The sequence below is a fragment of the Poeciliopsis prolifica genome, unplaced genomic scaffold (genome assembly GCF_027474105.1).
Source record: "Poeciliopsis prolifica strain line A6 unplaced genomic scaffold, Auburn_PproV2 SCAFFOLD084, whole genome shotgun sequence".
Taxonomy (NCBI): domain Eukaryota; kingdom Metazoa; phylum Chordata; class Actinopteri; order Cyprinodontiformes; family Poeciliidae; genus Poeciliopsis; species Poeciliopsis prolifica.
In genome coordinates, this window is record NW_026562459.1 from 807169 (window position 1) to 821598 (window position 14430).

The following is a 14430-nucleotide window of genomic DNA, read 5'->3' on the forward strand; positions in this document are numbered from 1 at the left end:
TGGATATGATGCATTTTTAACATTACCACTATCATGGTTGTTACAGATCAATACATCTGTTAATCAGGGAAAATATAACTGACAGATAATTATCAGAATGATATCCACATTTAAACAATCAAGTTATTGAATCTCTTTTATCTGTATGACATTTAATTACTGTCTGAGTGAAATTGTGCAAGATATAAATGACATTTAAGGCCGGACACTTTAAAAGTATTCATCACGGTCCGATTTTACTACAGAAACTCAGGCATATTGACAGCAATAAATTGTATCGACATGCAGAAAGTTCCTTAAAAATTGTCTGGTTTTCAACAGCAGCTATAATGGATGAATATCATCATCAATGACTGACCTATGAAGAGATCAGAAGCAAAAAAAACTAAAAACCTGTAATCAGGTTTTGGTATCTGGAACTGACTAGAGGAAACCTCCAAACTGAAAATATTATCATATCTCACAGATTTTGAGAATTTATGTGAGGAAAAGAAGAAATTTTGCTAGAATTTAAGTTTGAGTGCTGAAACATTTCAACCAAGGGAAACTGAATGCTGTAACTCACAGGATGCTTCAATAACAACAGCTTTAGTTCAAGAGTGTGCTCATGTTGTGAATGCAAACAAGCTTATTGCACTTTTTTTATTTAACATATTTCCCCCTCATTGTTTTCTTCCTTATTTGTAAAGGAGCATTGCAGGATACATTCACACATGAAACCTGCATAAACATCAAACTGAGGATCGTCAGAGAAGAGCAGAGAAAAGTTCCTCCCAGTGGAAAATAGCATTCCTCTTCATATCCTAACACTTGTCTCTTTGTTTTCGTCGAGCCTCAGGCTGTAGACAAACACATGCACAGCAGTGTGTGAGTGATCAGAATAGGGAATGAGGTCTGTGGCATTGCACACCTGACCTCCTTACAGCTGAGCCTTGTAACAATATCACGGTGCCCCATGCTGTTGTATCGTGTCAAATGACTGGAGTCTTCTACTGCTCCTCTGGGGATGTAGATGACTGATGTATTATTTCATTTTTCTGCAGGCTGGATGTGTTCATTTTTGTTTTGATTAATGTTGTTGCTTCTGGCTAAAAGACCAAATATTCAACAGGAGAAATTCAATGTTTTGGCAACATATTGTTTAAAGGTTTGGAGAATGGCAGATATCCAAACATTAACTACAGAAGGAAAGGGGAAAAAGGCAACCTGTGTGTGAGCATGAGAACAACAAACAGAAATATGATGTTAGAGGTTTATTTATAGAGATAATTTATTTCATTTTGCAGTATTTACGACAAACTGAGCCTAACAAATGACATGCAATTTTAATTTTCTGTACACTGAAAAATAATTTTAATGATATAATTTATATAAGATACAGCATATTGTCAAACATATTCCCTTTTCTGTCTTCAAACACATGTAAACTTCAGAGATGTCATTTGCACCTACAACAGTTTCATCTCTTCCAGGAAGGCCTCCCAAAAACTTTAGGAGAGGGTTTACAGGAATTTCTTTACCATTCTTCCAGAAAAGTGTGTGCGAGGTCTAACTCTGTTGTTGGGCAGATATATTAGATTGGGCCTTTTATCAGGTTCAGCATGGGATTCTGGGGAGCCCATCAAGTTATCTCATACCACACAACCATATCTTTATGAAATGTGCTTATGTGAGTGTGAAATTGACCAAAATGTCTCCTTAATGCTAAAGATTCGGGAGTGTACTGGAACTAGAGGACTGAGCCCATCCTCCTGAGAAACACCATGCCATAGTGCGCTTTGCACCAAACTATATCCATGAGACGTCATAGTCAGGCAAGTGTTGCTCTCCTGGCAGTTGCCAAAACAAGACCAGACAGATATGCATGACTCGTAACTCGAAGATAACACATCTCCACGGCTCCAGAGATGTGAGGGTGGGATACAGCTGCATTATGTGAAGCTCTCTACAAAATGTTATCGTGTCATTCTGGAAGTGCTTCGCTTTGCTTCATCCAAACAGTCTGGACTCTCAACTATTGAGAAACAATTGTTACTACTGGTTCAAGGTCACAACAAAAACAGGAGCCCATGCAATGGTCAGGTATTTCAGCTTCCCAAGCTACAGTTTATATTGTACTCTATGAAACAATCCACTAACAATAAGAGTGTCTTTGCACAGAAAAATGATTGAACAGGTGAATCCATTGCATATGCTGTTGGATTTCACATTGACTTCAAAGTTTCTGGAGATTTTAGTAGAATTTTGTGACAAGTAAAACAATGTCAGTATCATGCTGGGAAGATGTACTGCCACTGCTACAGTTTGCTTGTTCACGCTAACTAAACAGAAGCAGTGTAACATTGCATTGTGTGAGCTGTCAAAGAGACTGCCAGCCAAACAGAGTCGAGAGACTGACAAAGGCATTGTGTCGAGAACAGCGATTCTTGACACTCCAGTTCTTGCTTCAACACATACATTCATTAAATGCAGTGAAAAACTGTTTTGAAGAGCATTTCTCCCTTTGCATTACCAAAACCATATTCCCAGGTATGGAAACAGCAATAATGCTGCCCTGAATGGCAAACATTAAAATGGTCATACATACTTGGAGTTTAAAGTCATTATTTTTATGAAGTGAAGACATCCCAGCAACGTTGGTTACTCAGAATTTAATGAAGTGTTCGAAAGGATAGTAAAATAATCTACTGCAAATCTAAACACACAAAGCTTTAAACCAGTTCTACTCTGGGGCGTGCAAAGAAAAATGGACCAAAATGTAATTTTAGATGGGCAGGGCAGGGAAAAACCCGCTAAGGTTCAGCATCAAGAAAAAAATTATTGACTGAACACACACACAGTCTAACTACTATTTCTACATGTTTGTGTGAAACATTTGGGAAAATGTCTTTTTCTTCCATTCGATAGATTTTCTCTACTTTTTATTGGTCTATTATAAATAAAAAAAACAATTTCCAATTGCGCTGTGGTGCGCAAGGCAAGGTACAATTTAAATCAAATAAATGCAACACAAGATGAAAGTGATCTTTCTTTTCTTGCTTGCTTGTCCTTCTACTCTTCAACTTATCATTTTACCATCAGAAAAAGTGAAACACAATCCTTTACATTTCTTAAAGCTACTGACTGAAGTGAGTTTAAATCTGACACAAAGTAGAACAAGTGGATAAATCTCTCCCTTTTCATCTAAAGCCCAGTGAGGAGAAGAATCCCCCCTGGCTCTCTCTGCAGCCTAAAGTCAAATATATGTTGGGTTAAAATCTCAGATGAAGAAAGCGTAAAGAGACCCTAATTTGAAGTGAAAAAGAGGGGGAGGGTATGTGGACTTCAAGGCTTTCTTAGCTTCCCCATCCACTTTTGTTGGCAGCTAACTGGAGTAATTGGGATGTGGATAAGACAGTGATCAAACGAAACCTTTGCACCTCCATCACTGTTAATGAAAGCTCAACAAGCAAATACAGAACTGCCAAGCCCTTTGTAGTCACACAAGTATATGTGTTTGACTGTGTCTGTGGAAGCACGCCTGTTTGTGAGCGTGTGTACTGTAAGTGTGGTTGCACAGATCCACTGTGATTGCTGCGGTTATTTTTAAGGCAATTATTTTGTTTTTTGGCAGCGTCAGTCAATCCGGCGTTATTCAGACTGACTCGGTCTGCATTCAGATAAGTCGTCTAACAGCACAGATACAAAAAGTCAAGATTTCTCACTGTCTGTGTGTTTGCTCCGCTGGCTTATCGCTTTGGAGGCAATGTAACACCTCAGGGGGTTTGAATTCAATTATCAACAAAATTATAGAGAAAAACAAAATTCACAATGTGTTTATTTCACGGAAAAGTAATTATTCGAGACTCTGGGGGATTTAGATAAAGAACAATACTCTGTGCCTTCTAACATTGTTACTGTTCGGGTGTGTCAGTCTGCGTAAGACTCTTGAGAGATGAGGAGTAGATTTGGGAAGAGGGGATAAAAAAAACTTTGTTGACAGTGGATTTTCTGAGCTCCAGTACGTGTCTGTCATGTATTAATAGTTTCTGCTGTTAAAACTCTTGACTGAAATACACATAGCATGAAACAAATATTTAGTGTGAAGTGTTCCTGCACATGTTTTTAACAGTAAAATTTCACATTTTGCATTTCAGGTTTACATTTCAGATATTTCCACTTTTGGATGGGAGGATGGATAGAAGATACATTCAATATTAATACCAAAAAGACCTTTGTTGAAAATATAATTCTGTACAACTCATCTTAAAAACAAACATCAGTCAGAACAAAAATGTAAAAGCTAAGAAACTGCTGCAATCTTTTTTGCATCGCTGTGAGAACCCATAAACTAATATTTTACAGAAACATCTTCTAGAGTGCAAAGTTATAGATTGTTTACTGTTAATGTTTTACATTCCAGTGTTTCTGTGGCTGGTAGATTCATAAAGAGAAGTTAATTTGTATAGCAACTTTTGCAAACATTCACAACATTCTTCACAAAGAGATTATAAAGATCAAAAGAGGACTCAATTAAAATGTGGATAAAAATATGACGAGCTTTTCTGCAAGGTTTTTTTAATGTGTCATTCTTGTAATCCTGCAATAAATGTAAATTAACTACTAGACTTGAGCAGCTGTGTCCATCGAAATTCTCAACAATAATAACCATCCTTTCAAAGAATAGCTGGGAGCCAAATGAAGCAGCCGAATGACAGAAAAAAGATTTCTAAAATAAAAAAAATCTTTATCATCAGATTCTAATGAGTGATTACAGTACATGAAACTGAGCAACTGAGAAATAGTGTCATGTGCTGAGTCACTGCTTTATTCTAAATGGCATTAACAGGGAAACCAGGTGAAAAGTAATGCCCTATAGCAGAACAACAATCTAACAATAAATTACTGCTTAGTTGGTACCTATAGAAGTCTTAATATTTAGTTTCTTTGAACAGCCTTCTTGATCTGACAGCTTAGCTTTTACACAACCTAAATGAAATCACCTCTGAGAACCTCTTGTTTCATACACTGCAGCTTCTCAATTCCAATTGTTGACCTGCATCTCTCCACAATGCAAGTCTGCCAGCACTCCCACGGGGAGGCTAAAGGCAGTAATAACCAGTGTGATGTCTCTGCTGTCACTCAGTGTTTGTTCAAGTGTGTCTGAGTTTCTTTCTCTGTGTATTACTTCATATGTTTGTCTCAGCATGTTTGATGTTTCACTTAAGTGACAAAGAGAAACACTTCTGTCACATACAGCCGGGGCATTAACTCTTTCCTGCCATACTGTGCAGCCATCTGTTTCTCAAACTAACCCCCAGTGGCAACATGTGTCACAAACTGTCGCTGACACTGTAATGAAATCTTTCAGAAACTCATGCTATGGACAATACTTGGTAGATTTCTGTAAATGTTACAAACAAGTAATTGTTGATAGGTTAGTTTGCATTTGATAAGCAGACACTAATGTAGCTGTAGCATTTTGGCAGAAAATAAAATTTTATTTTTACTGAAAATGAAATTTTCAGTTAAATTTTATTTTATTTATATAGAACCATCTCGCCCGGAACGTTGGGCACCAGCACCTCCCGACCCCACCAGGGACAAGGGTGTAAGAAAATGCATGGATGGATATAGAACCAATTGACAACAAATTTCTTCTCAAGCCAAACAGGTCTGAACTAAATATTACATACGAATACATTCAATCCAATTATATTAGCCTCAAATATAGTTGGTCATAAAATGCTGATGGATAAAAAGTTCACTAAGAAAGCTCATTTAAAGAGCTAGATGGGAGGAGGAGGACATGAGGCTGGACCTGGAGTACATTTAATTAAAAAAAAACACAGCTAGATATTGGCAGGTCCATCAGTGCTTCCTTCCTTGAAACAGAAACTGTAAAGTGCAGAAGGTCAGAGGCAGTAGTACTTTTTTGGGTGTTCTTCTTTCACTCCCATCTGCTTTAATTTATATTGGGAGTTCCTGAAAATGACTCTGCTGCACTTCTGTGACGAAGGAAAGATGAATGTGGTTGAGCAAATAACCTTTCTGGCTGATACCTCACCATTATAATCTATTTGTTTGTCATTACCTCATGAGAAACTGATAGCATTGATATTTTTCTGAGTATGAGAACCATCGCTGTATTCTGACTTAGAGGTCTGTGCAATGATTTGAGCATGAAAACTCAGGATAGGTTAAAGAATATTTATTTACAAAGGAATGTGCAAGGTGATCAGCAGATTCTTCTCTGGAACAGCTTCCTAGCCAAACTCTGCAGAAAATACAAATGCATAAAAAAGGCAGCAGAAGGAAATGTTGAAAATTAAGGTGAGGCTTGAAATACATTGACTTTTATTTAAATGAGTTCATATTAATGAGTTTACAATATTTTAGTAAAAGTGCTGCATTTAGGAAAATGCTAATTTTCATAATGAAATGACATTAGACTTACATCGCGCTTTTAGTAGGACACCCAGACACTCAGACACTTGACACAAAATCAGTCATTTCCATCCATGCACACATTTACATGCTGATGATGACAAGCTGTGGCTGTAGTTCCTCATTGCATGATTGAGATGGATTCTGGGAGTCGCTAATACAGAGACTTAAAATCCAGCATCTGATGCTTAAAAAGAAAAAGGGAACTTTCTGAGAACCAGGAGAAGCACAAGTTGTCATTTTACCAGGAACTCTCACCTGCAGGACTGTATAGTGAAGACAACCTTATGAAGACAGTGAGGTATTAGGATGCCACAACAGGTTGTCCCTCCAAACACGGCTAGGTGTCCTCCCACACTTCAGGCTGCTTTTCAGAACTAACCATCGCAGGGAAGGAGGTTTGTACATGCGCCATCCAGAGAGTGTTAGTCAGAAACAAGTCAGTCAGTTAGAAGAGACAGAATGTTGGTTGGACACTAATCAAAATCTTGAGACATAATTGGGTCTCAGAGTCAGAATAAGAGTTGCTCACAGGACAAAAATGAAGACAGGAAGAGGTGGTTGTCAGAGAAACATCATGGACATGACCTGCCCAAAGACTGACAGAAATGACAACAAACAATCTCACACTGTGTTAAAGCAGAGAAACAGTTAATGTGAGCTGCAGCACAGGTGAGAACACCGATCTAATCAGCAGGTAATGAAGGGGCTGTGAGCAGGAACACCATGAATCATATCAGGAAACAGTTAGCAGGAAAATCATGACATTCTGTTTATTAAGTGGGATTTTCCTGCATGTCTTTCCAGCGGAGTCTCCGTCTTGTGTTCAGGTACGTCTCTACGCCGATGATGTAACGCTGATCTACTAGCTGACATCAAAGGACGTCTGAGTTCAGATAAAAAGGCTGCAGTCAACTATCTAATTAAGAGGAGTATAAAAGAAGATCAAAACTCAAAAATAAATACATGTGTGTTAAAGAAGTGGACATTAATAAATAATACAACTAAGATCAAAGCTAGCACAAATGAGTATGTATTTTAAAAGTCTGCAGATTTTCCTCAGACCCCATTATGTTTTGATTTTTGCTTTTTTTCCCTCCATCAAGGCAGAGCTCAAGTGGAGTTTATGGTGTCAAGTGTGCATATCTGTGTATGTCAAATAGGTGAAATGAAGTTTCTCTTCTTAAGCACTGAAATGTCACAAGAGATTATTTTTTGTCTGCTGCCTGAGATAGTGAAGCGGTTCTCTGCTGACTTTTGATCATTCAAGGCAATAAAAAGACAGTAGTGTAAATGTGTGTGAGAGAGAGAGGCAAAAACAGAGAGAGGGGAAAGGAGAGAGAGAGAGTGAAGGAAGAGAAAGGTGATTGCCAGATGTTTTAACAAGATCATTTAACTTTATTAAAAAATCTGTTTTACATTTCTTTTTTCTGTAAGTTTTTTTTGTTGCACTGCCACATACGTTTTCCTCCAGATGTTCTGCCAGCAGATGATAGCATTTCTATCAGTGCTCAGAAATATCAAAGTGTTTGTTAATGTTGGTTCTCTCCTTCTTTTTCTTTCATAGCTGTACTTGTCTTCACACAAACAAATGCAAGCTGATAAACAGGCTCATAAGCGTGTGCTTGTGTAAACAACTGTGCACACATCAACACAAACACTCCGCTGCAGTTTGCACATTCATGCTTACTTGCATAAACAGAATTTAATATGCAAATACATGCATGCATGCAAATGTACAAGCGGTCACCCCCTTGTACTGTGACACAGGCAACACACACTTTGCACATTTGTACGAGGCAGCAGCAATGAAAATGCACGGGCAAACATATGCAGAAAGTAGACCAACTCATGCACATGCTGCTGCTGCCATATGCACTCCTTCGATCCCCCTTTTTACTCTCCATCACACACACACACACACACACACACACACACACGGAGAGTGAGAAGATAGGCATTTATGTGTGAAGTCACCAAGCTTGTTTCCATGGAAACCTGAGAGGCAAGATGCTAATGAAAGACTGTGATTGTGTAACTATGGGAAAAATTTACCTGTACACCTGTGTTTGCTAAAACATGCTGCTTAAATCCAAGAGAATGTTCTAAAGTTCACCGGCTCATTCAGGTTTAATAAACAAGAAATGCTTTTCATTAGAGGCGACGGTTCTGTGTTCCTCATCATCAGCAGCTGATCTAAATTTTGCAACAATTAAACACCTAGATTTTATTTAAGCTTTCACAAATAAGTGAAAAATAAATTAACCTCAAGATGCCTTATGTTTTCAGTTGCCTCATGTATTCACATTTTGTCTCTTGTGTACCCCTGAAGTGGAGAGAAAATAATGCATGTTTTAAATTTTTTATAAACTCTTGACTGTTTTACACTGAAAAAAATAAGTCATTGGATGAACATAAAAATTATGGAAAGGATTTCCACCTGATTACTTTGCTTTATTTCAGCACCATGTACTTGTGTTACTCCTATTTAAAGCAAATGTGTTAGGTCAACCTAATTTATTAAGATTATTCCAATGTAAAGCAAATGTGTTGGCTCAACTTGTCACAATGGTGATTCAATGGGTGATTCTAAATCAAACATGTTGGCTCAACGTATTATATTGTGGTTATTCTTATATAAATTAAATGAGTTGGCAAAACATAATTCATTAAGGTTGTTCTAATTTAAACCAAATATGTTGGCTCAACCAGAATTATGGTAATGCAATGGATGATTGTAAATCAAATGAGTTGGCTCAACTCCATTCATTAAGGTTATTCAAATTCAAATGAAATGTGTTGGCTCAACATATGTTTTAAAGGTTCCTTTAACTCAGTTACTATAGCGTGACCCAGTGTAATGCAATACAGCCCGCCCAACTAATCTGCAATGTTTAGGACCAAATCATTGATGTAACTTCATTAAGATGAATATAAATCTAGTTGAAACCACCTTATTTTTACAGTAGTGCCTTCACACTACCTGATTCAGTAGGTCCAACTCACTAAAAGCAAGTTAGCTCAACAAATATGCTTCATGCTAAAAGACAGCTAGTTAATCGTGTGGAAATCCTTTCCATTATTTCATGACGTTAATTCAAAGACATATTTTCAAGCGTTAATCAAGCATTTTAAGATAGCACTAGGTGAAAGTGTAGGAAGAACACTCAACAATTAGAAAAGGTACAACACAATTGTATTTTCAGAATTGTTATACATCGTTTTTTTTACACAGCACAAAACACAGCTGAGTTGGACATTGAAATAAAAAACAACTACAAAAAGGTTACAGTTTCATTTCCCAGCCAATTCTTTACAACATAAAACATGTCAGTATAGTTGCTCAACTTAGAGAACTGTAACAATATAAATATTTTCTACTGCAGACTTTAAACACTCATTTTCCATATGAAACTTTACTCAACTTAGCAGCGAGTTTCATATTGAGAACTTGTGCTTTCTTTGATAAGTTCTTTCCATCCAATTTCATTATTATTTTCTGTATTACTTCAAAGGTATGCTTGAGTTACTGAGCAAGTTGAGTGCTGAACGCACTAAACTTGAGGGTAGCTCAAGTTTAGTGCGTAGATTAGTCCCAGCAGCATCACTATTGCAGAAGATACACTGCCCAAGCTGTTCATAACTTCCACCCCCTCCAGGACAATCCCAACATCCAGATGTGCATCGGCACCCTCTGCTCAAATGACGATTCCGAGGACAGTCTCGGCTTTGGCCATTTCATTCATCAACGTCCTAAGGGAGTTAGGAAGGGTATTGGGGGGAGACAATTCACATGTAATTAAATAAATAAATTAGACTGACATTGATTGAATCACTCATGGACCTTAGTTGGTGAAGTATTTTAACAACTCTTAGGAGTTCTATTGTAAACACAAAGAGAATTTAACATACCATGTACTCCCTCACCAGCTTCTCTGGATCTTCATTTAGGTACACACACAGACCTTTGAGGATGCACTCTCGTCTGACCTCAGCAGTGTCTTCCTAAATATGCAGATCAAAAAACAATGAGAACAATCTCAAAACTCCAGCAGTATAGGTTCACACACTTGAAAACATAGCTACATTCAAAGGAAGTCACAACAAAAGTGATCAGTGGCTTGCAGTCTGTTTGAAAGATATTTAAAATTGTTAGTATCCCTTCATTATGCCATGACTAAAATGGAGTTTAACATTTTATTTAAACATCTAACTGAAGCTGTTAGAGGTTTAAATAAAGACATGAATATATTACCAAAGAAATATGTGAAAAGTACAGAATGGTCAACACAGTCTATATCCTTCTACTTAAATGAATATGCAAAGCATTCCATGTCTTACAAGTACATGGACAGTCTATGTGTGGGCATGGATAACGTCGCATATGCCGGTGTTTAAGTGTAAATGTTTTAACAGGTCATATCTACGAGACAGAGAGAGACTACACTCCTTACATTTCCACATCCCCACGCAAATAAAGACAAATAAAACAGACTGGCCAAATAAATGTTTAGCTGAACCCTAGCTTTATAAGCTCTCTAACACTACATTCAGTCACTTTAGATCTGGCAAAACTTACTATTAGCCACTGAAATCTATAACTTGATAGCCGATGAGCCCCTTGACCAGAACTTAAGCAGGTGGATTACAGACAGGTGATCAGGTGATGTTCTGAAAGAGATCAGATATATTTTCAACCATTAAAATATGCAATTCATACTGAACTGAGTTGTATCTTTTAGTACAAGTCCCTTGAATGCCTCATGAATAAAACCACAGGACACATGCAAGCACATATGTGCAGAACAATGGTGAATTGAACATGGTAGAAAGCAATAGTAACATAGGTCAAAATGAGCACAAACAATCAACACAAAAACATCAACATTTCAAAATTAAACCAATGAACTTCAATATTGTTTCTGAGCTACAATTATTTGGGGACAACAAAGAAGAGTCCAAAAAAAACCCAACATCTTTACAGCAGAGGAATATGTATTTTAAAGAAAAAAAATAGAAAGCTCAAGTCTGTAATAATGGATAATCCATTGAGAGTTTTAGCCTGACAAAATATACTAGAAAATCCATAACTAACAGGTATTTTAGGAACATTTAACAAAGCTCAGAAAGCAATGTTTTCTGCAGGTTTCACCGACTGAAATGTAGGACTTTTTATTACCATAATTAATTAAGAATCTTGATGATTATAGAAAGGTACCAAAGTGTGTGTATCTACATTTACCTCCATAGTAACATTACTGAAATAGAATTAAAATAGTTAGAAATAGACTGATGTTAGATCCGTGTGTTAAAAATCCACTAAACCTCCAGGGAGCTCAGGAGGAGCAAAACTGTGACATTTCTGGGGTCCATTTGTGTCTCTGGCAGCAGCTTTGTACACTACATATGGCTCTGCAGACTTTTTTAGCACAAAATGTACCTAACATGGTGCGGCGATAAATGTAAACTTACCAATGATATCACATATAGCTATCTGCCTTAACCTCCCGACTTAATCTACAGAACATGAAATAATGTGACACAAGTATGGAACAAGTAGAAAATGGTGCAAATGTAGAGACATTTTAAGTTACATATTTTTATATGGATTTAGATGAAAATAGTTTGACTCTTACCTTCTTCAAATTAAGTGGATGCACGCCAGGAATCTCCCCTCTGCCCTTGAAAAAACCCAATAAGGTGCAAGCCAGTTATCTCGCGTGATTTTCCGTAATCTCTTGACCTGGATCCTCTTCAGCGGGAGATGAGTCTGACACAATAGCGCTTTGGAACTGACGTCACTGTGTTTTTTTTTTATTAGATTAACTTTGACAAATATTGATATTGAATAAAAAAAAACCAAACATATATATATATATATATATATATATATATATATATATATATATATATATATATATATATATATATATATATATATATATATATATAGCTCCCAGGCCTCTGGTAGAGGACCCGAGCTCAGAGGATAAGAACCACCCGCGGTGGGTATATATATGTTAATTAGATGTTAATTAGATGTATTCAAGTTGAGATAACGTCATTCAATCACGTTAGTCCAGTTGAGAGAAAAAAACCGATTGTCTCGCGTGTTCTCGCGTGATATCCCGTGATCTCACTCGTTGTCGTCAGCACAATATCAGTCTGACTATAATGAATCATGTTAGCTCAACATGATTCAATTTTATAAATGTGAAGTCGTGGAATATCTTGTTTATCCAACATGATTTTATCACGTTTTCGCTTCAAACCCAACATTATTGTGTGAACGGTACATGATATTCTTTTGTTAATGTAATACGCCCCGACGTTCTTTTTTTTCGGCGGAAGATCTAGCTGACGTAATTGAATCACGTTATCTCACCTTGAATACATTTTATTCAATTTGCGAGAGAAAACCGATTGTCTCGCGTATTCGCGCGTGATAGCCCGTGATTTCCCGTAATCTTGCGTGAACTTGCGATATCCCGTGATCTCACTCGTGGTCTTCAGCATAGGATCGGTCTGACTATAATGAATCATGTTCTCAACATGATTCAATTTTATAAACGTTGAAGTTGTGGAATATCTTGTTTATGCAACATGATTGTATCATGTTTTTGGCTCAAACATGGAATTATTTAGTTAACAGTACATGATATCTTTTGTTAATGTGATAACCCCCGAGGTTCCTTTTTTACAGTGTATACCTCCAAATAAAAATCATATTTCACATCACTCTCACCTGCCATGATTTTAGTGTTTTTTTTTCTTTGCTGGTAGGGGAACCTTTGCCCAAGACTCAGGTGTCTTGGAGTCTTCAAGAGTTTTTGAAGAACGCCTGTGTTTATTATCTTATGGCGAGTTTCCCTGTCCCCGCTGAGAAAAAGGCTCTTCACCACCACTATGCCTAAAAGTTAAGTCATTGATCTCATCTCTTTTCCCTTCTTGGCTTTTTGCATTCTTCCATAGAGGCCTGATTCATGGAGTCCAGTATTAAAACATTTACTTTTTCTGCCAAAAATAGGAATGACTGCACTTCTTTGGGCATTGGCCTCTTGGAGGACTCTGTGGTTGTTTCTTTCTTAGCTGAGCCTGCCGGTTCAGTCTTGCTACGTTCACAGCAGTTCCATATGCTTCCTATTTTCAAATTATGAACTTGATGGCTGTTTCATACAACCTGACTCTGCTTTAATCATCAGATCTTTCTCTGCGGTGTTCATTGGTCTTTGTGCTTCTGTTTCATTCTGTAGCAAATCTTTGAGGACATCACAGACTAGCTGTAAATTACAGACCCAGGATTTATGAACTACTGAGGTAAGTTCTGAAAGAAAGTGGCAGCTCTCTGTTTGTCAGATTAAAAGTATCTAAACAATTATTTGCTACTTTGTTTTGATTTGTTACATCCCAAGTAAATATGCTGAAACCTCCCGCTGTTATATGATGAAATATGAAAAAGTTAGCAGTGTATGGATACTTTGAAACGCGCTATAGTTTTAAGAACTTGGACTGTTCTGTGTTTTTTTCTTGTTACCTCACGTCCTGAACCACTCCTATTTGTTGCATATCAGAAAATTTACTCAACAGTACAATAAAACAAAAAGTTAATCGACTCAAAAAATTGTGTTAAAACAATGGTCAAGTTTACTGAACATCATCTGATTTCACATGTGAACATCAGGGATGTATGTGGTCTGGAGACCTTCACTTACCAGTTTTGATTGACTGAAAGATGCTCTATCAACTGGCTGCAACACTCTTGTCCATTTTGCTTCCTAAATATCACTATTGTTGCAAGTTACCCTAAAATTTAACAATTCCTGTGAATGCTCAAATTTCTGAGTGTTGAAATTTGTAAAAAATATTTTTAATATCACCCTGTGATTATAGATGTATAGATATTTCTAACTCTTGTATTGATTTTAACTCAAAATGTGTTACTTGGTTTTAAAATCCAGGGAGACTTTAGGAAGAACTCCTCGTTCCAGTTTGGTTCATCTCCCG

At 37.1% G+C, this 14430-nt stretch overlaps 1 long non-coding RNA gene across 1 annotated transcript; it reads right to left on the reverse strand.

Annotated features, from left to right (window-relative positions):
• Positions 1-9406: 9406 nt before the first annotated feature.
• LOC129353119 (uncharacterized) lies at positions 9407-12222 on the reverse strand. Its single transcript, XR_008604978.1, has 4 exons — positions 12063-12222; positions 11006-11097; positions 10339-10431; positions 9407-10179 (listed from the first exon to the last, which is right to left on the reverse strand). It is a non-coding gene; the product is annotated as an uncharacterized LOC129353119 (long non-coding RNA).
• Between the last annotated feature and the right edge of the window lie 2208 nt (positions 12223-14430).